This window comes from Nycticebus coucang, chromosome 10 (genome assembly GCF_027406575.1).
Source record: "Nycticebus coucang isolate mNycCou1 chromosome 10, mNycCou1.pri, whole genome shotgun sequence".
Lineage (NCBI taxonomy): Eukaryota > Metazoa > Chordata > Mammalia > Primates > Lorisidae > Nycticebus > Nycticebus coucang.
This window is the reverse complement of record NC_069789.1, coordinates 132,388,427-132,409,123: the sequence shown is the minus strand read 5'-3', so window position 1 is coordinate 132,409,123 and position 20,697 is coordinate 132,388,427. Positions and strand designations below refer to the sequence as shown.

Here is a 20,697-nt window from a genome sequence, read left to right as displayed (position 1 = left end):
AAATCAAGATTTTTTTTTTTTTTTGTAGAGACAGAGTCTCATTTTATGGCCCTCGGTAGAGTGCCGTGGCCTCACACAGCTCACAGTAACCTCCAACTCCTGGGCTTAAGCGATTCTCCTGCCTCAGCCTCCCGAGTAGCTGGGACTACAGGTGCCCGCCACAACGCCCGGCTATTTTTTTGGTTGCAGTTTGGCCAGGGCCGGGTTCGAACCCGCCACCCTTGGTATATGGGGCCGGCGCCTTACCGACTGAGCCACAGGCGCCGCCCAGAAATCAAGATTTTTTTTAAATGGTAGTGTTGCCCTAGGCAGCTCTCAATCCTTCGTGCTAATAAAGGATAACTCCCAGCTGGTGACCAAAATCCACAGTAATCCGTAATTTCTGTGGCTCTGTCAGAAACCCTAAAAGCCACTCATAAATAAAAATCAAGTTTCCCCTCTCAGGAGCTCCTTCCATTTGCTAGCAGTCAGTTGGTGGCTGACTTTGGCCTCTTCCCTGTGGGCTGTGCACTTACCTGCCAAGTCACTTTCGTTCTGTTCTTTAGCAGAGGCTGGGTGACCCACCACAGAGACATCAGGGGTGAGAAAGGTGGCTTGGTCGACTTGGGTGACGCTTGCTTGAGGCCAAGAAGGGTTAGCAGAAAGGACCAGACAGCAGAGGTGATTTGAGCGCCTTAATGTTAAGAGATGGAGAAACTGAGTAGCTGGTGGGCCAGACACGAGACTGGGACGTGCCTAGAACCTGGTATCCCCTGGCCCAGCACCCAGCATCCCCATGGCCCAGCACCCGGCATCCCCGTGCCTCAGCACCCGCATTCCTGTGGCCCAGCACTCTGCATCCCCGTGGCCCAGCACCCTGCATCCCTGTGGTCCAGCACCCTGCATCCTCATGACCCAGAACCCAGCATCCCCATGGCCCAGCACCTGGCATCCCCATGCCTCAGCACCCGCATCCCCGTGGCCCAGCACCCACATCCCCTTGGCCCAGCACCCGGCATCCCCGTGGCCCAGCACCCTGCATCCCTGTGGCCCAGGACTGGCATCCCCATGGCCCAGCACCCCCATGGTATAGCACCCGCATCCCCGTAGCCCAGCACCCAGCATCCCCATGGTATAGCACCCAAGAACCCCATGGCCCAGCACCCACATCCTGATGCCCTGCCCCCCCCCCCCCCGAATCCACCTGCTAGAGCGCACCATCGTTTCTGTCTTTTCTCTGCCCCCTGTGACTAAGAAAGAAAACACTGGTCCTCAGGGCTGGGTGTCCAAGGTTCCCCAAAGCCCCCTTCCCTGGTGGGAACTTGGACAGCTTATTGTTTGAAGGAGGTCATTCCCTCCCAAGAGAACAACTCCAAGGTGTGTGTGTGTGTGGTCACAGGGACTTTTAGTTCCTGAGGCAGGAAGGTCCAGCTGCGGAGCCCTCTATGATCTAGAGTATTGTTCCTGATACACTTCTACCCTCCACCTCAGACACCAGAGAGATTCGAGTTTATTTGAGCCAAATTAGGCTCTAGCTCAGAGCCAGGATGGGAAGAGAAATCAAATCTGATAATGTCTAGTCCTATTTATCCAATCGTGCATTTTCCTACCACATGTTCAACATTTTGAAATTCAAATCACATTTATACCTTGGACATTGTTGGAAGACTATTTTTATCCCTGCTGTAATCATCTAATTTACTGATTACAGGTCTCAAATTGCCACAGAGAACTCAATTTTTGAAAGAATTGTCCTGTTTGATCAAATATGTTATTCAAGCAATGCAGTGATTTGTTCCACAAGGTTACCTGCCAGGCAGAGTTAACCAGGAGTAATAGCATTAGAAGCCTATACTTAAAATCAAGCATTAGCTAATCTGCCTGTGACAATAGAGTCTTAAATACAATTTGCTGCAGATACCTCAGCTCCTCACTGACAGACAATTGCATTTTGCATCCAATGAGCATAGTTTTTTCCTACCTTGTCCCAGTTCCAAATTTAACTCCAGAAGACTCTAACATGCTCAACTTCACAGCCTCACCAGGTACTATTTCCCAGGAGCTGCAGATGGGAAGGCAATGAGATCCTTTATTAAATAAACACACCCTCCTGCTTTTAAATCATCTTCCTGATCAATGCCAATTCTGAAATTTGTGCATTTGACTGTGCAGCGAGGTTCAAATCTAAAGCAGGCTTCCTCCAGTTGATGGGCAAGGAGCCCCTCTCTGCAGCCCCTACTAAGTGCTCAGTACTGGAGACAAAGCACAGGTGAGGTGGAGGAGCCCAGGTGAGCCTGTGAGGCAGGTGAGCACCTGGAATCCCTGGAGGCCAGTGGATGGAAAGGCAGCCAGGCCTCTGGAGCAGAGTGGGAGCCGAGTTGCTGTGCCAGAAGGGGGGCTGCTGACCCCTCCCAGCAGGCTGCAGAAAGAACCCATGAGCAGGGTGGAGGAAGAAGGTGAGGCAGGCAGTGGAACAGACCACACCAGACAGGGAGCGGGCGAGATCTTGCCAGCAGCCAGGAAGCTGAGTTTGCAGGGAGAGGTGACTTGCTCAGAGCTAGTTTGGAGGCAGAGGTTAAGGGCACCAGCCCAGAGTTCTACCTGTTTGTGTCATAAGAAAGTGACCATGGGCCGGGCCCGGAGGTTTACGCCTGTAATCCCAGCACTCTGGGAGGCTGAGGCTGAGGCAGGTGGATTGCTTGAGTTCAGGAGTTCAAGACTGGCTTGAGCAAGAGTAAGACCCGGTCTCTGCCAAAAATAGAAAAATTAGTGGTGGTGGGCCCCTGTAGTCCCAGCTACTTGGGAGGCTGAGTCAAGAGGATCACGTGAGCCAAAGAGTTTGAGATTGCTGTGAACTGTGATAATGCCACAGCACTCTGGCCTGGAGAACAGAGTGAGATTATGTCTTAAAAAAAAAAAAAAGTGATTGGGCGGTGCCTGTGGCTCAGTGAGTGGGGCGCCAGCCCCATATACCGAGGGTGGCGGGTTCAAACCCAGCCCCGGCCAAACTGCAACAAAAAAATAGCCGGGCGTTGTGGCGGGCGCCTGTAGTCCCAGCTACTCGGGAGGCTGAGGCAAGAGAATCGCGTAAGCCCAAGAGTTAGAGGTTGCTGTGAGCCGTGTAACGCCACGGCACTCTACCAAGGGCGGTACAGTGAGACTCTGTCTCTACAAAAAAAAAAAAAAAAGTGACTGTGTATGTGGAGGAAGAAAAGGCAGGCAATGGGGACATGTATAAAAGTCAGTTGTGCGGATGTTAATGTCAGAAGGACCCCGCTGAGTGGACTGCTCCCTCTGCATCCCCGCGGAGGCCGCCTGGACACCTGCTCACAGCTGGAGCCCCCCCGACCCTGCCCCACACTGTGGTCATTTCTTTGGGCACTGGAGGCCAAGTCCTCATGCTGGGACCTGGCTCTGCCACTTCCCCGTGCGACCTCAGGCACCGTGCTCCACCTCTCCAAGCCTGGTATTTCTCAGCTGCAATATGAGGACAGTAGTGGACTTACCCCCAGAGAACTGCAGGGAGAGGAAATGGGTGATGCTCAGAAAGCCTGAGCACAGCTCATGGTGCATCAGAATAAAACGGAACAAGAAGGGCCAGCTCCTGTACCCATCACTGCCCCCACTGGAGGCAGCGTCACTGCAATCGGCTGTCCTGTGAAGAGCTTAGTGCTGAGGGCACGTCCTCACCCCGCAAACTGAGACCTGATGGAAAATGCTGGGGGCCTGGAGGGAATGTTCAGCTGCCATGTGTGCCCTGCACAGCCCAGCCAAGGGCAGAGGACTTCAGGGACTAGCTGGCCACTCTCTCGGTGCCCTGAGCGGCCTCCCCTCAGCCTCTCCCTTTCCAAGGCAGTCCTTCTGTAAGTGTCACCCGTACTCCACCTATAACCCTCTCCAGCTGGGCTGCTGTTCCTAGGCCCCACACACTGCCCTCACCACCTCGGGCCTTCCTGTGACAAATCACAGACCGTCTCTTCCACACGTGGCTCTGCCTGAACCCTCCTTCCCTCTGGAAACCTTTGGTCCTCCTCAACTCTGCCCCTGCCCCCTGCACCAAGATCACTCCTGCCAGCCCCTCTTCTCTGCTCTAGCAGGGGGTGGAAGAGTCAAAGCTCCACTCTGAGCCACCACTGCCTCTGACATCTGCCTGGGAAAATGTCTCCAAAGGCTGTGACGCTCCCTCTGTGCTCCCCTCACCCAGCATCCAATCTCCACGACAGTCAGACCTGCTAGGCTTTGCCCCTGAATGCCCACCTGCCTGCCAGGGGCTTCCATCCACTCACCCCAGTGTCTTCTGGAAAAACTCATTTCTCCTTCTGGAGAAATACAGAGTCATCAGGGAAATGCAAAATAAAACCAATGGTATCATCTCACACCCACCAGGTTGGCAAAATTGTTAAGTGCAGAGAATAAGAAAAGAATAAAATGAAGTGCAGGGAATACAAATGAATACCTGCCGACCCATCACCCAGGTCTGCCACATTGACATAATATTGTTTTTTTTTTTTTTTTGGACAGTGTCTCACTCTATTGCCCTGGATGGAATGCTGTGGTGTCATCATAGCTCATGGCAACCTCAAATTGTGCTCTGATGATCCTCCTACCTCAGCCTCTTGAGTAACTCAGAATATAGGCACCCACCACAACACTTGGCTATTTTTAGAGACGGGGTCTCCCTCTTGCTCAGGCTGGTGGTCTTAAACTCTTGAGCTCAGACAATCCACCTGCCTCAGCCTCCCAGACTGCTGGGACTACAGGCGGGAGCCACAGCGCCCTGCTTTTGTTTCCTTTTTAAGAAAGAGACACAGTCGAAGGCTCCATCGTGTCCTTCTCCAATCTCATGATCCTTTCTTCCTCCTCCAAGGAAATAACCGCTGACACTGGTGAGTGTGACTCCTGCACCTATTTGTAGATTTTTATCATTTATATTTGGATTCATAAGCAATAAATAGACTTACAGGAAACACTGCTCTGGGTGTTCAAAAAATTATGTAAATGGAATCAAACCATACATAGCAATCATGGTATCACTTGGTATTTTCTTTCAACATTATTTTCAAGATACACCCGTGTTGACACATGGAGGGTATTAATTTTTAACTGTGATAGAATTTTCCCTCGTGTGGGTGTACCTCAATATATACACTCAGACTCACGGTCCACAGGGAGGACTCCCCTTTCTTTTGCCATCACGATAGCACTGGGATTCCTGTCTCGTGTGCTTGCTCCTTCCCCAAGTGACCCCGGTCTCTACCCCCAGCCAGGGAGTGGGAGAACTCCTGCCCCTGCTTCCACTCCAGCACTTGGAATCTCCAACTGTTCTTCCCATTAAAATCACTACTCTTGAACTTCATTGCTTTTTCTCTTGTTACAGAAAAAGTAAAGCTTGCCTGTTACAATAAATTAGAATATTACAGGCTCAGCACTTGCACCACAATGGTTACGGTGCCAGCCACATGCACCAAGGGTGGCAGGTTCAAACCCGGCCCAGGCCAGCTAAACAACGACAACTGCAACAAAATAATAGCCGGGCATTGTGGCAGGCACCTATAGTTCCAGCTACTTGAGAGGCTGAGGCAAGATAATCACTTAAGCCCAGGGGTTTGAGGTTCCTGTGAGCTGTGATGCCAGGGCACTCTACCAAGGGCGACAAAGTGAGACTGTCTCAAAATAATAATAATAATAATAATAATAATAATAATTAGAATACTACAGACACAAAATAGAAAGTGAAAATTCCCCAGAGTTGCCACCCTTAATAGTCTTGGTGTTAAAATATTGTACATTACTCCAGGATTGCTTTCTATGTGCATACTAGTATGGGAATAAATGAGAGTATCTGCTGTTTTTATACAGGGCTGCTTCATGCAATTGTATCATCTCCAAGTAATTTAAAATGCACAGGCACATGCACACTCACCCCCGCTCCCTTTCTGTTTTCTGTTTTGATTCTGTAGTGATTGCCCGCCAATTGATTTCATCACCAATAGAGGGCCTGGCACGGTGTAGGTGCCCATTAAAGAGTCCCTCTATGAACAGACGGGTGGATAGACAGATGGTTTGTACATATAGAGTCTCTTTCTTATTTTTGCATGCCCAGAAGAATATACACTAGCTGCTACTTCCAAAAGACCAAAATCAAGGTCGAAAGTGAGATGTTAGCAGGAATGAATTGACCATCTTCCCAGGTTCAACCCCTTTTCTGAGCTAAGGTACTACATACCACTGAATCCCAATTCCTGGACAGTCAGACAGACAAACCCCTTTTAATTTTTTTTTTTTTTTTTTTTTGTGAGACAGAGCCTCAAGCTGTTGCCCTGGATAGAGTGCTGTGCCATCACAGCTCACAGCAACCTCCAATTCCTGGGCTCAAGCAATTCTCCTGCCTCTGCCTCCCAAGTAGCCCGCCAAAACCCCTGGCTATTTTTTGGTTGCAGCCATCATTGTTGTTTGGTGGGCCCGGGCTGGATTTGAACCCGCCAGCTCAGGTGTATATGGCTGGTGCCTTAGCCATTTGAGCCACAGGCACCGAGCCAGACACATTTTTATTTTTAAATGCAGAGTCTCACTCTGTTGTCCAGGCTAGAGTACTAAAGCGTCAGCCTAGCTCACAGCAACCTCAAACTCTTGAGCTCAAGCAATCCTCCTGCCTCAGCCTCTCAAGAAGATGGGACTATAGGCACCTGCTACAATGCCCAGGTAATTTTCTTCTGTTTTTAGTAGAGACAGAGAGTGCTGCTCTTGCTCAGGCTGGTCTTGAACTCCTGAGCTCAAGGGATCCTCTGGCCTTGGCCTCCCAAGTGCTGGGATCGCTGGCATGAGCCACTGCACCTGTCCCCAGAGCCAACATTCAAAACTTGGAAGCTAGGTGCAGTGTGGTGCACTTGTAGTCCCAGCTACCTGGGAGGCTGAGGCAGGATGATCACTTGAGCCCAGGAATTTGAGGTCAGCCTGGGTTACATAGTGAGACCTCATTTCGAAAAAAAAAAAAGCTTGGAAGAAGAGGTTGTGCAGCTCTGGGCAGCCCTAGCACACAGGCTGCAATGGGCCAGTCTCCACCACTCCCCGCCATAGCCCATGCTGAGAGCTCAGACTCCATCCCTGTCTGCCTGCACATATGCACTGTGTGTTTTTTGGAGCAGAAAAGTATTGCTATTTTTTTTCTTTTTTTTTTTTTAGAGACAGAGTGCCATTCCATCGCCCTCGGTAGAGTGCTGTGGTGTCACAGCTCACAGCAACCTCCAACTCTTAGGCTTAGGCAATTCTCTTGCCTCAGCCTCCCGAGTAGCTGGGACTACAGGCATCCACCACAACGCCTGGCTATTTTTTGTTGCAGTTTGGCCGGGGCTGGGTTTGAACCCGCCACCCCTGGTATATGGGGCTGGCGCCCTACCCACTGAGCCACATGCGCCCTCGAAAAGTATTGCTTGTACCTGTGAGTGCCAAAGCCAAGAAAACAGCATAGATTGAGGCACTGAAGTGTTCCAAGAAAAATGGCAGAAAGAGAGCGAGCATATTCTCCCCGGAAGTGCAGAAGAACATCTGAACACGTTTACTATTCAATACAAACTGTCTCAGTGTTCAAAGACGTGTTCTTAATCCTGCCTGGCTCCGTGGGCATCTGAGTTTGAGATTCCTGGATGAGAGGAGAGTTTGGGCTCTGCCTCAAGCTCTGTGGGACTTTCAGCCCGTCACTTACCTCCTACATCCCTCAGTTTCCTCATCTGCCCGCCAGCCTCCCCGCAGCAGTCCTGGTTGGAGGGAGGAGGCAGCAGGCTCTCTCAGGGGGCAGGGGGCAGGCGACCGCCTCTCAGGCCTGGGGTTGTTTCCTGTTTCTCTTCAAACTCTTGTCTTCCATGTGGTGATGAAAAAGACTAGTGCAGGGGTGTTTTCAGGTTCACAGGCACACTTCAGAGGACACCCCTGCTTCCTTCCATGCAAAAGAGGTTTCATTTCTCTAGATGTCAGCATGAGTGGGGGTGGGTGAGGGCGACAGTGGGCAGGGCAGGAGGCAACTGGGACACAGGTGGCAAGCAGGTGGCTGAAAGCTGCCAGGGGCTGAGAAGGGACCCTCACACCCTTTAGACCTCAACCCCATCCCTTAGGCACCTTGCTGATCCCTAGGGTGACCTTTGACCCTCAGTCTAAGGCATGACAAGGCCAGAGGTGGGGCAGGCACAATCCCAGCTCTGCTGGCAGAAAGGTCTCTGGCTGTTGGGCGGCCCTGCAGAGGGACCCTGAGTGGGATTTGACAATGTGACAGTGGGGCAGACTTTGTCCTTCCTTGCACTGAACTGGAAAACCTTCCCTCTAATTCTGCCCTGTGATTGAGAACACCGAAGCCTCTGGACACAGACTGCAGCTGAAGAGGATGACTACACAGACCCCATGTGTGATCTGCTGTGCTGTTCCTTTCAGTGGTACCCAGGGCAGTTGACAGGCAGGCTGGTGTGCGGGACGAGACAGGTGCAGTCACCAGGAGGGACCACAGAAGCACAGGGGCGGGCTGGGTGGGTTTCCTTAATTACATTTCTGTTATCCTCACGACAATGGTACGCCACTACGCTGGCCCAATGGATACCGACGATTTCATCCTCTTGTTTCTATTAGAGAAAAATTTAAGAAAATTTTGTGCTCAAGCTAGTACGTGGCACGTGGCCAGAGGCCAGCCTGGCCTGGACACCCTCCTCTGACCACCTCTCTGTCATTTTGCCCCCTGGATCTCTTTGGCAATGCCGACAGCAGTTGTGTGGCAATGCCCATTTGCTGTGTCCCTGGCTGCTGCCCCTCACCCCTGCATTCTGCTCTGCCATCATCCATATACAGGTGCTCTGACACTGGTTTGGGGTCCCCTCCTGGAATGGAGGGACAGGCAGGGGTGTGGGGGAGGTGGGCAGGTGCACGTGTCTGGGGCAGTATTTATGAGCTAAGGATCCCCCTGGGTGCACCTCAAATTGCATTGTCACCTAAGATTTTATTTTATTTTATTTTCAGAGTCTCGCTTTGTGGCCCTGGGTAGAGTGCCATGATGTCACAGCTCGTAGCAACCTCAAACTCTTGGGTTCAAGTGATTCTCTTGCCTCAGCCTCCCCAGTAGCTGGGACTACAGGCATCAGCCACAACACCAGGCTATTTTTAGTGACAGGGTCTCACTCTTGCTCAGGCTGGTCTCCAATCACTGAGCTCACGCAATCCACCCGCCTCGGCCTCCCAGAGTGTTGGGATTACAGGCCTGAGCCACTGCGAAGGGCCTGAGTGTTCTTTCTGAAGAAACAAACAAATAATAGGTTATGGACAGGCTTCTCCCCACAATCCCTATCAGTTGCTAGATTTCATTATTTAGGGTAAGTTAGAGAAGGGTGCATGTGGGTGGGAGGGGGCCACACAATAATGATTGAAAGATTCACAAATCACTTGCCCACTTCTGTCATCACTCGCCTGCCCCAGATCCCAGGAGTTGCCCAGCTTTTAACTGCTAAACCCAAGTGTCCTCTTCTGCTCCTGGTGCTGTGACACTCTGTGGCACATCTGGCCCTGGAGAGAGGCCCTGATGAAAGCATCCAGCCAATATACAATGTCATCTGTCACAAATGAGAGAGACAGATGCACACAACTTACACCTCTGTTATTATCTGAACACAAACGTCACCTGCAGGCGATGTGCAGGGATGTGATGGGAGCGTCAGACAGGTGTTACAATGAGGGCCCTATCCAGGACTCTCTTTTGGATTACTCCAGAAGGAGTTTTCAGGATGAGGTATAGATGACCTTCCCTCCACACCAGGAAGACCTGGTTTGCAAGAATCCTAGAGGGGGCTCAACTCGGTCACCTCCACGTGAAACTCAGGGTAGCTCTGGATTTTCCACACAGCTGAAAGTGGGGGCTGTGGGCATACCCCAAGGATGGGTCAGTAACTGCACATTTATATTGGTTTGGGAAGAACCAATAGTGACAATGATGGTGGAAGAGCCTCCCCCATCCTCATGTCTGGTGCTGCCAACCTCCTCCTCCAACAGACTTTCTGCCCTCCAGACCGCCTCCTCTCAGACAGTGGGGGCCAATCTCACAGCTGACAGTCCAGGCTCCTCCTGGCATCCTTGGTTGAGCCAACGCTGGAGCGGTTGGTGACATTCTAGTAGAAGACCTGACATGCACACTCGCCCTGAACAGCTGCTGGACCCTGGCATGCTCTGCTGCTATAAAAATATCAGCACCGCCGCCCAGCTCCTGGAGAAAGTCTTTAGCATGACAGCCTGCAAACTAATCCTGCATTTGAATTTCATCTACAAATCCTGGTTTCCTCCAGACAAGCTCAAACCTGCACAGATGGCCCCTTGCATCAAAAAGTAAAAATAACAAAGCTTGCGATTCTGGGCCTCCCTTTTTCTCTGGGCAGATGTTCCGGCTGCACATTTTGGGAGGCACACGGTCTGCGTTCTGGCAGCAACCTCTCTCCTCCTGCTCATTTCCACTCATCCCTTCTGGTGTGCTGGTGGGGAGCAGCCATGGCGCTTTGGAGGGTGTTCTTGGAAGTGGCGGGGTGCCTGAGCCTCTGGTGTGGGGATCCAGAGGGATTAGTGTGAAAACTCATCCCTCGCTTGGCTGCCCAGACTGGTCATGCTGTGTTCCATGGGATGGCCCAGGGAAGGGGGTGATGGGTTACAGCACGGCCTCAGGTAAGGTGACCATCTGAAGTGGAGGATGAAAAGCTGCCTTGATAAGAGCCAGTGCATGCCAAGAGCCTGTGGCAGGGTGGGAAAGGAAGCTCTCGGGTCTCCTGATTATTTGAACCTCCCAGACTCCAAGCAGCCACTGATTTCCACCAGTGTTTGCTGATGGTGTCTGTCTAGGCCCTGGGGCTATAGTTATGGATGAGACACACTCAGAGAGCAGAGGCCTGCCCAGAGAGCTCACAGCCAAGGCCATCTGTAGACTGGGTGGCCACAGACTCACTGGTCAGGAAAGCCAGGAAGCCAGAGGTGGCAGGAGTTCCCTGCTGTGACCTGGAGACCTCACATCGAATCCAGAAATGAGGCTACAGTCTTTGCTCCACCAGAGGGTCTGATGTTTACTCGCAAGTGAAACACAATTCACACTACCAGGAGAAAAAGAAGCTATAGATTCGTGTGAATTTCTGGAGTCAGAAGAATAGCCCAGTAGCATTATGTGGCCTCAAGCACAGTTGATCCGAGTGAGGAGTGTTTACCTGCTGTGCTCAGGAATCTGGCTCTCCCCAGGGCTCAGCCCTGCTGTTCCCCACGTGGCATTTGCCTGTATCTCCAGGCTGACCTTCCTTCTAGCCAGTGCCTCCTACCCAAACCTCTAGAGAAAAGTCCTGGGGAAGACTGTCCCTGGTCCAGCCTGAGTCATGTGCTCATCCTTTTTCTGACCACTGCAGTCAGAGAAGTGCAGTGCTGTGGTCAGCCAGGTGTGTGCTCAGTGCCAGTCCCTGGGGCAGCCCATCTAACTGCCCAGCTCCACGGAAAAGGTAAAGGGGTGGTGGCCTGGCAAAAGCAGCAAATACAGAAACAAAGACCCTCCCCAATAATGGGTGACAGCAGAGATGAGAGCGTGCTCTAAAACAGTTGCATAAATCCTGTTTCCAACAGCTGGATTCTTCCTGCTGCAGTTGTGCAGCCTCTGTTATTCATTCCCCTGGTGTCCCTAGTTCCACGGTGCTGGTCTCTGTGCCAGGCCTGGAATATGGGGAAGGTTCCAGACACCTCCGGGGGGAGGCCTGCCTGCCACCTGCCATCAGGGGTGGGAGCAGCCCACTGGGGGCTGCTCACAATCAAGGCAGCCTGACCCTCAAGTCCCCCCAATTTTCCTTTCTGGTGTCTCCGAGGCCTCCCTACATCTGGGCTTTCATTCTTCTCTTAGATCAGCACCCAAAGGTCCCCCCTTTCTGAGCGGAAAGCCCCTGTCTGCCACACAGAAGCCCACTCAGGGAAGATGTGTCCTTTTGCAGTAGAAGAAGGGACAGATGTGACCAAACATGTCTGGCTGTTGGTTCTGAAAGCGGTGGAGAAGGGAGAAAGAGACGGGACATTACTAAACCCAGAGGGAAGAGCTGGACTCAGACAGCAGGAGAGTGCCCAGTCCCTGCCACAGGGCCCCAGCGGGAGTTACAACCAGGGCCCTATCCAGGACTCTCTTTTGGATTACTCCAAAAGGAGTTTTCAGGATGGGGTATAGATGACCTTCCTGGCCGGGCACTGCTGTCACTGTCTGGCTTTGCTCGGGTTCACTCATTTCATTTTCCCACAATCCCTTGAAGTGGGTATATCACTCGGCCCATTTTAGAGAAGGGGAAACTGAGGCTAGCAAGATCACATACAGGTCTGGCTTCAGGGCCCGTGGCTACACACACTATAGAAGCCGGGCTTGGTTCCTGGGACTGCCCATTCACCATCTTACACGAGCCCCCAAGACCAACCGGGATTACCAGCCCTGGGGTTACCTTCCTGGAGCCCGGCAGCTCAGCTGTTCTGCCCGGGGCATGCTCCTCCTCTGAATCCTGAGCACCCCCCGTCCCCCTCCTAGGGGCCCCTCCCAAGCCTCGGCCAGTCCAGGCTGACAGCTTGGCTCAGCCTCAGGCTCAGGCTCAGGCCGACTCCGCGTGCGGCGCCTCCTAGTCACGCGGCGCGGACGGAGGAGGAAGCGGAGGAGGAAGAGGAGGGGAGAGGAGAGGAGGGAGACCGGCCTGGGTAGGGCAGGAGCATGCCGGCGCTCTAGACGCCGCCCCTAGAGGGGCGCTGCTGACCCGGGCTGCTGCAGGAGGAGACTGAGGCCCACAGGAGGGGCTGTCCGTCCGGCAAGCGGTGACGCGGGGACAGAGATCCGGGCCAGCCCCGTCCCTGCCACGCGGCGGGGAGCTATGGCCACGATTTGGCGGGCGCAGCCTCCGAGCCTGTTGGGGGCGAGCGCCTCCATGTCCCACTGCGCGGAAGGAGAAACCGGCCTCTCCGAGGTCTGGGCCAGGCCCAGCCCCGAGTGGCGGGAGCTGGACCGCTAGCGCCCCAGTAGAGTAGGTCGCAGCTCCAACGCAGTCGCCCAGGTCGGAGCTTGGTTGCGCCACTTTCTAGCCATGTGGCTTTGGCAAGTTTCTTATCAGTTCCGGTCTCGCTTTCTCCGTCTGCAGAATGGGCTGGCGCCCTCCTCCCAGGCTGGTCAAGCTCCCCCGGGCAGGCCTGGCGCGGCGGACGTCGCGGTGTGCCAGTGCGATTATGCTTGTAAGGGAGAGGAGGAACTGGGCTCCGTGGGACGCCCCCTGCCCGCCCCCGACGCCCTGCGGGCTCCTCAGGCTTCTGGGCGCAAGCAGCCGCGGGCCGGCTCCCTCCCCTCTTCCTCCCTCTCCGGGTCTAGGAGCCGGCAGGCAGCACCGCCCTCCCAGCTCGGGCTGCGCTCCACGTGCAGCGTGTTTACCCACGTGACGCGGTCCCGCCCCCACCCCGCCCCTGCTCGCGTCAGTGGGGCTGTGCGCGCGCAACCTTACTCCACCCCCTTGCGGCGGGGGCCCAACAGCGCAGCCTGGCTCCGCCCTGACGCCCACCCAGGAGACTGGGACAAGCGGCTTACTCCCCGGCGGGCCTGGGCGGGCGCTCCGCTGGGTCCCCGAGCAGGGGTGCTGGCCGGAGCAGGCCCGCGCAAAAGCCCCGCAGGGTGGGCGCCTCTGCAGGGGTGGAGCCGGCGAGGCGGTGAGTGGGCCCGGCCGTGCGCAGGGCTCTAAGCAGGGGTTCTCAAACTGCGACCCGCGGGCCTCTTGAGGCGGTGTGATTGTATTTGTTCCCGTTTTTGTTTTTTTACTTCAAAATAAGATGTGCAGTGGGCATAGGGATTTGTTCATAGTTTTGTTTTTAAACTATAGTCCGGCCCTCCAACGGTCTGAGGGACAGTGAATTGTCCCCCGGTTTAAAAAGTTTGAGGACGCCTGCAGGGGGTCCGCTCGTGGGCGGGACCAGGCGGTGGTGGGCGGGGCGGGTGCGCGCCTGCGCCTGGCGCCTCCCCCCCCCCTCCCCCCGGCACCCGCTGGTCCCGGAGCTTTGGAGGCAGTTGCGCCTGGTGTTAAATTCTAGCTCTGCGGTACCCCTGCCCTGGGGGGACAAAAGCAACCAAAGCTGGGAAGGGCGCTTCTCTCCCAGATTTCTCTGTGTCCTCTGCAGAGACTGTCTCTCCTCCTTGGTACTTATCCCCTGGACCTGCTCTGCCCGTCCTCAGTTGGTATCGCCAAGGGCTCAAGCTTCGGCCCCCTTGGCTTCTGACCGCCTCTTTCCTGTCGCCTCTGAATGCAGATAATCCAGGTACTTCATGCGTCTTTACTGTGTGCTAGGCGCTTTTCCAAGCGTTTAGTGAACATTCATGCCATTTTCAGTCATTACACCTGAATCTTTATTCCCCAGCCCAGACCGCTGCTCTGCGTTCCATATTCTTCCTTCCAGACCCCGGCGTGAATGGCATCGCGGTTCGCCCAGCTGGGCGTCAGTCCTGATTGTTTGACTCCTGGCTGCCAGTCCCAAATCAGATCTGTTCTAGGATGTCAGCAGTTCTCCCCAACCCCAGTTCTCTGCTACACTCATCTCCACCGCCGCAGTTTGAACCACATCATGCCTCCCTAGGACTTGTAGACCCTCCATCTTTCTGCCTCATCATTAGTCTCTTCAAGTGCAGCCTTCACGTGCAATCGCAAGGATCTTTCTCAGCAAATTTCTAATAATCGCATTCCTCTTCTTTAATCATTGGGTGGAAATTCAAACCTCCTAATCCTTTAAAAAGTCACAAAGCAGGCCAGGCAAGGTGGCTCATGCCTGTAATCCAGGCACGCTGGGAGGCCTAGGAGGGAGGATCCCTGGAGCTCTTGAGTTTGAAACCAGCCTGCAAGCCAGAGCTAAACGCTGTCTCTACTAAAAATACAGAAAACTAGCAAGGTTTTGTGGTAGGTGCCTATAGTCCCAGCTACTTGGGAGGTTGAGGCTGGAGGATCGCTTGGTTGCTGTGAGCTAGGCTGATGCCATGGCGCTGTAGCCTGGGCAATAAACAAAGAAATAGAAACAAACAAACAAAAAAAAGTAGAAAAGCAGCCAAAGAGGCTCCCTGGCTCTGCCACTATTCAACATAGAGAAAATCTGCCTAACCCTTCACAGACACCCCCTGGGCATTTTCCAGCTTTCTCCAAAGTCCAAAGGCACCTCTCCCGGCAATTGAAAGTCTTGGCCCATGCAATAAGGTGAAAAAAATTGAATAATGGGAAGATTGGAAGCAAAAGGGAACATTGTTATTTTTTTCAAGTGATCATCAACATAGAAAACAAGAGAATCAACAGAAAAATAAGAGAGTTGCACAAGCTGTTACTGAGGTCAGAATATGAAGTCAATAGGGTTCCTTGGCAGTCATAACACATTTCTGGAGAATGTAATAAAAATGAGATGTTTTTATTGTACAGAACTCAAGTGTTTACATGTTAACCTTAAAAAATGCACAAGATCGGGCGGCGCCTGTGGCTCAGTGAGTAGGGCGCCGGCCCCATATGCCGAGGGTGGCGGGTTCAAACCCAGCCCCGGCCAAACTGCAACAAAAAAATAGCCGGGCGTTGTGGCGGGCACCTGTAGTCCCAGCTGCTCGGGAGGCTGAGGCAAAAGAATAGCGTAAGCCCAAGAGTTAGAGGTTGCTGTGAGCCGTGTGACGCCACAGTCTACCCAAGGGCAGTACAGTGAGACTGTCTCTACAAAAAAAAAAAAAAAAAAAATGCACAAGATCTAAGAAACAAAAATTTTTAAAAAATTGCATAAGATCTTTTAAGAGAAAATTCTAAAACTCTATACATTTTTTAAAGACCTGAATATGTAAATAATGGATTAAGGTTTTAACTTTGAAATAATTAAGCTTTCTTTTGAATGATACGTATTCATTGCAATTCCAGTAAAAAATACCAGCGTGATTATATTGGAACTTGAGAAACTTGATTCTACAATGCTTATGGAAAAGTAAAAGTCCAGGATCTGCTAAGATAATTTTGAAAAAGGACAAAGGGAAAGTCTCACTCCACGGACATTAAAGTGGATTACAAAGGCATCCTACTTGGGGCCTGGTGCAGTGGCTCACACCTGTAATCCTAGCACTCTGGGAGGCCCAGATGGGTGGATTGCCCTGAGTGCACAGGTTGGAGACCAGCCTGAGCCAGAGAGAGGCCTGGTCTCTAAAACTAGCCGGGCATTGTGGAGGGTGCCTATGGTCCCAGCTACTTGGGAGGCTGAGGGAAGAGGATGACTTGAGTCCAAGAATTTGAGGTTGCTGGGAGCTGTGATGCCACAGCACTCTACCGAGGGCGACCAAGTGAGACTCTGTCTCAAAAACAAAAACAAAGGCATACTAATTAAAATAACGTGAAATTGGTACAGAAACAAGTAAGTGGAACAGCTTGGAGAGTCCAGTATAAACTCAAATATATGTGGTAACTTGGTGTATGATAGAGATAAAATCACAAATCATTAGAGAAGGGCTGGATTGTTTAGTAAACAGCCTTGGGAATATTGACTTTTCTCTAATGGAGGAAAAATAAAATTGGATCCCTACCATACACATAAACTCCAAATAGATTGAATATCTAATTACGAAAAGTAAAAATATAAAGCTGATGGAATTGGCACGTAGGAGAATACCTCCGCGATAGGAAAGGATTTCTCATGACCTCCAAAGCATAATGCACAAGGTGAAGTGTGATGGATTTTGATTACACCAAAATGAAAAGGTTGCTTTAACATATGAGTGATAAACTAGAAGAAGATATTCTCCATGCCTTTTTTTTTTTTTTGAGACAGAGTCTTACTCTGTTGCCCAGGGTAGAGTGCCCTGATGTCACAGCTCACAACAACCTCAAACTCTTGGGTGGAAGTGATTCTCCTGCCTCTGCCTCCCAAGTAGCTGGGACTATAGGCACCCACCACAATGCCTGGCTATTTTTTGTTGCCATTGTTGTTGTTTAGCTGGCCCTGGTTGGATTTGAACCTGCCACCCTTGGTGTATGTGGCCGACGCTGTAACCACTGTGCTATGGGCGCTGAGCCTGTTCTCCATGTCTTAAGACAATAGAAGGCTATGACTAGAATACAAAGGGCCTCTTGAAAATCAGCACCAAAAAAAGGAAGAAAGGAAACTTAATTTTTAACAATGTGGGCAGAAAGTAAACACATACATGTACATGTTTATATACACATATACATATGTTTGTATATGTGCGTATGTGTATAATATGTGTGCAGTCCTTTACAGAAAGAGGAATCAGAATGGCTAAGGTGTGTTGATCCTCACTGGTAGTCAGAGAAAGGCAAAGTGAAGGAATATTAGAATAATGAGGTGCCGCCTTCCCCCACCCACCTGACACAGCTCCGCAAGTCAGAAGATCCTAAGTGCTGGTGTGCATGGTGGACAGGGAGTCCCATGGACTGTAAGCATGTGGCCAGGTGAAGCGGAATGAAATACGTGCATTATCTTTTCAGAGCTAGAACCAGGGTGGAGAAGTGAGGGGCGTGGGGCACAAATGTAAGGAGGCGGGTGCTGTCAGGTTGACCCCCCACTTCAAAGCTCTGACAACCGGGTCCTTCCTGCACTTTGCTCCCCCGGTGTCCCATCATCTTATACTAGTTCTGGCCTTTTCACCTTTGGTTCACCTTTCTGGGTGGAACTGAAGAGACTTCCTTGGAGGCCCACAGTGTTGCTTAGCTGGCCGTGTCGTGGGTATTCCCTAAGAGCGACCTGGCAAGGAGCATTTGATATGTGAAGACAGGTACTTTCATGGAGGGCAGGAGTTGCCCAGGCCTGGCCTCTGGGGAGGAGTTTGGGAAACTGGGGGAAGGACGGAGAGCGCAAAATCCAAAATGGCTTTGTTCCACCCTCTCAGAAGCGAGACCAAGGACGGTGTCTGCGTCTGCCTGGGAGGGTTTTGTAGGTACAGATCCTCCAGTCTCTGCCCCCAGGAATGCCTTGGGACTTTGGAGAAAGAAAGCTGGAAGATGCCCTGAGGCTTTCCATGAAGAGTTAGGAAGATTTTCTCTGTGCCTGTAAGGAAGCAGACTGTGCCAGGTCTTGTACCAGTATCAAGGCGGAGAGGATTGAGAGGGCAGAACTTGGACTTTGGAGTCTACATACATAGGTTCCACTCTCTTGTTTACTTTCTAGATATGTAAACTTGGGCAAAAAACCAGACACAGCGAACCTAGGTTTCCTTCCCAGTGATGTGAGGATTAAAAAAAAAAAGACTAACTCCAAGTTGGCGTCAGGAGCTAAAGGAGAGATGTCTGAAGCCAGCTCTCTTCCTCCCTCTCAAACAGCACACACAAGTCGACAGTCCCTTATTTGAGTTTTTAAAATATATATATGTTTAAAAAAATCGCTAGACAGCAGTCTGGAGGCCTTTCAGAAGAAACCGAGGACCAAGGCGTGTATCTCAGTGAGTGCTCTCAGCCCAAGGGACATGAAGTGATCAGATCTAGACAGGTCAACCCCAGCCCCTCCTGGCTTCGCAATAAGCTTGCGCCTTGAACCAGTACAGCTTAGGACGTTGCTCAGCTCTGGAAGCTCTGGAACACCTGTTTGTGAGGGGTGGGGCAGGAGTGGTGTGATGAGTAATTTTAGGTGTGGACTTCACCGGCTAAGCGAGGCCTAGATAGCTGGCAAAACATTCTTTCTGGGCATGTCTGCAAGGGTGTTTCTGGAAGACATTAGCATTTGAATCAGTAGTCTGGGTAAAGGTCTGCTGCTGGCTAACGTGGGCAGGCATCTAGAAATCCTCTGACTGCCAGATACAGCAAAAAGCTGGAGGAAGGACGGACAAACTCTCCTTGTGCTAGGACCCTCATCCTCTCCCGCCCTCTGACATCAGAGCTCCTGGTTCTTGTGCCTTTGGATACCAATGGAATCACACCGCTGGCTTGCTGACTCTTTATCTCGTGTGAGCTGATTTCCGTAGCAAAGCTCCTGTATCTATCAGCATATATGAACATGCATGTATATCCTCCTGGTTCTGGGTCTCTGGAGAGCCCTGATTGATACAGATGGGAATCCTTTAGTACAAAATTCTTACAGCTCTCACTTCAGTTCACAGATAAAGAACTGCATTTACTTTATTTAAATTATTTTTTTCTATTTAAAAGAGAAACATAAGGCTAGAAGTGGTGGCTCACACCTATAACCCTTGCACTCTAGGAGGCCAAGGCTGGTGGATTGCCTGAGCCAGAACAAGAGCTTGTCTCTGAAAATAGCCGGGTGTGGGGCAGACCTGTAGTCCCAGCTACTTGGGAGGCTGAGGCAAGAGAATCGCTTGCTTAAGCCCAAGAGTTTGAGGTTGCTGTGAGCTGTGAAGCCACAGCACTCTACTGAGGGTGACATAGTGAGACTCTGTCTCAATTTATAAAAAGGAAGAAAATGTAAAAGTGGGGGCTGCCGACTCCGCCTTTGTCTCCTTAGGGTGTGAGCCCTGGATGGGAAAACTGAATCCGGAAGGAGGTGGACTTTTCCTAACCTAAATGGAGACTCAGTTCTTGGGAACACAAGCCATTTCATTCCTTCTTAGAACTCAGTTGTGTGAGGTCCAGTGAAGAATCGAGACTCCCAGAGCATTTTATTCTGTTTTCTGCATCTGTTCACTCTGTCATGATCACAAGGCACATGTGATGTTATATCCTGATCTCTTTACCTGTAGAACATTATCCCATGAACTTTTCTGGTGTTATTGTGTAGTTGTTAAGCCTGTTGATTCCATCCCCATTGAAGGGCATTTAGGTTGTTCACAGGTTGTATACTTTTAAAAATATGCTGTGATAAATAGCACAGGGTAGGGGGTGGAGCTTTGAGTGATGTGCCCTGAGAGTGTTCAGTGTCACAGTTGAGGGACCTTCCATCTCTCTGATCCCTTCATGTCACAAATGGGGAAACTGAGGCTCAGAGAAGGGACGTGTCCTGCCCCCGGTGAGCCGGCAAGTCAGTGCAGGGTGGGGCTCAGAACCCTGGTTTCTGATAACGTTACAAACTCCTAGTAGCTGCAGCAGTGCAGAAGCCCAGGAGCCTTTACGTGTTTTCGTAGCCAGGTGTAGCTCGACCCCACGTCCTCCTCAAAATCCATCCCCATCTCTCTGTCCCCTTTATAGCCAGGGTCTCAGAAGAACACTTGGGACAAGGAACTCCCTTTCCTTACTGGTAAGCCACAGCTTTCAGCTGCTTCACAGAGCTGTCTGGTATCCGTATGCTAAACATTTATGTAATTTACTTAATAACCCTTTGTTGTTGCTCCTTAAATTTTTTCTCTTCATTTTTAAGTTTATTTATTTAAAAAATTAAAGCAACATATGTATTTTTAAAATCAAATTTATTGAATTAATTCATAAGATGCACCGATTTCAAGTAAGTTTTTGTTTGTCTGTTTTGAGACAGGGTCTCACTCTGTCACCCAGGCTGCAGTGGCACCATCGTATCTCACTGTAGCCTCAAACCCTGGCACTCCAGGGATCTTTCCTCCTCAGCTTCTTGAGTTGCTGAGGCTACAGGTGCATGAGACTGGTTCAGGCTAATATAACTTTAAACACTTTTTTTTTTTTGTAGAGACAAAATCTCCTTGTGTTGTCTTCTCAGAACCCCCAGCCTCAAGTAGTTCCCCTGCCTTGACCTCCCAAAGTGCTGGAATTATAGGCATGAGTCACTGGCTGCAGGTCAAGTAGCTTTTTAAAA

The 20,697-nt window shown here is 51.3% G+C and overlaps 2 long non-coding RNA genes across 7 annotated transcripts in view; one reads left to right on the top strand and one right to left on the bottom strand.

The window, feature by feature from the left end:
• Window positions 1–14: 14 nt before the first annotated feature.
• Window positions 15–7,849, bottom strand: LOC128595424 (uncharacterized). The gene is made up of 3 exons (XR_008382927.1): window positions 7,682–7,849; window positions 4,237–4,295; window positions 15–673 (listed from the first exon to the last, which is right to left on the bottom strand). It is a non-coding gene; the product is annotated as an uncharacterized LOC128595424 (long non-coding RNA).
• A 5,650-nt stretch (window positions 7,850–13,499) lies between these two features.
• The window catches only part of LOC128595423 (uncharacterized), a 32,361-nt gene continuing 25,163 nt past the window's right edge, over window positions 13,500–20,697 (top strand). For 3 of the 6 annotated variants that reach the window (XR_008382921.1, XR_008382925.1, XR_008382923.1), the window contains exon 1: window positions 13,500–14,283. This is a non-coding gene — a long non-coding RNA (uncharacterized LOC128595423). Of the gene's footprint in view, window positions 14,284–18,608; window positions 18,924–20,697 lie in introns of those variants that run through there. The other 3 variants (XR_008382924.1, XR_008382922.1, XR_008382926.1) reach the window with 3 other exon arrangements.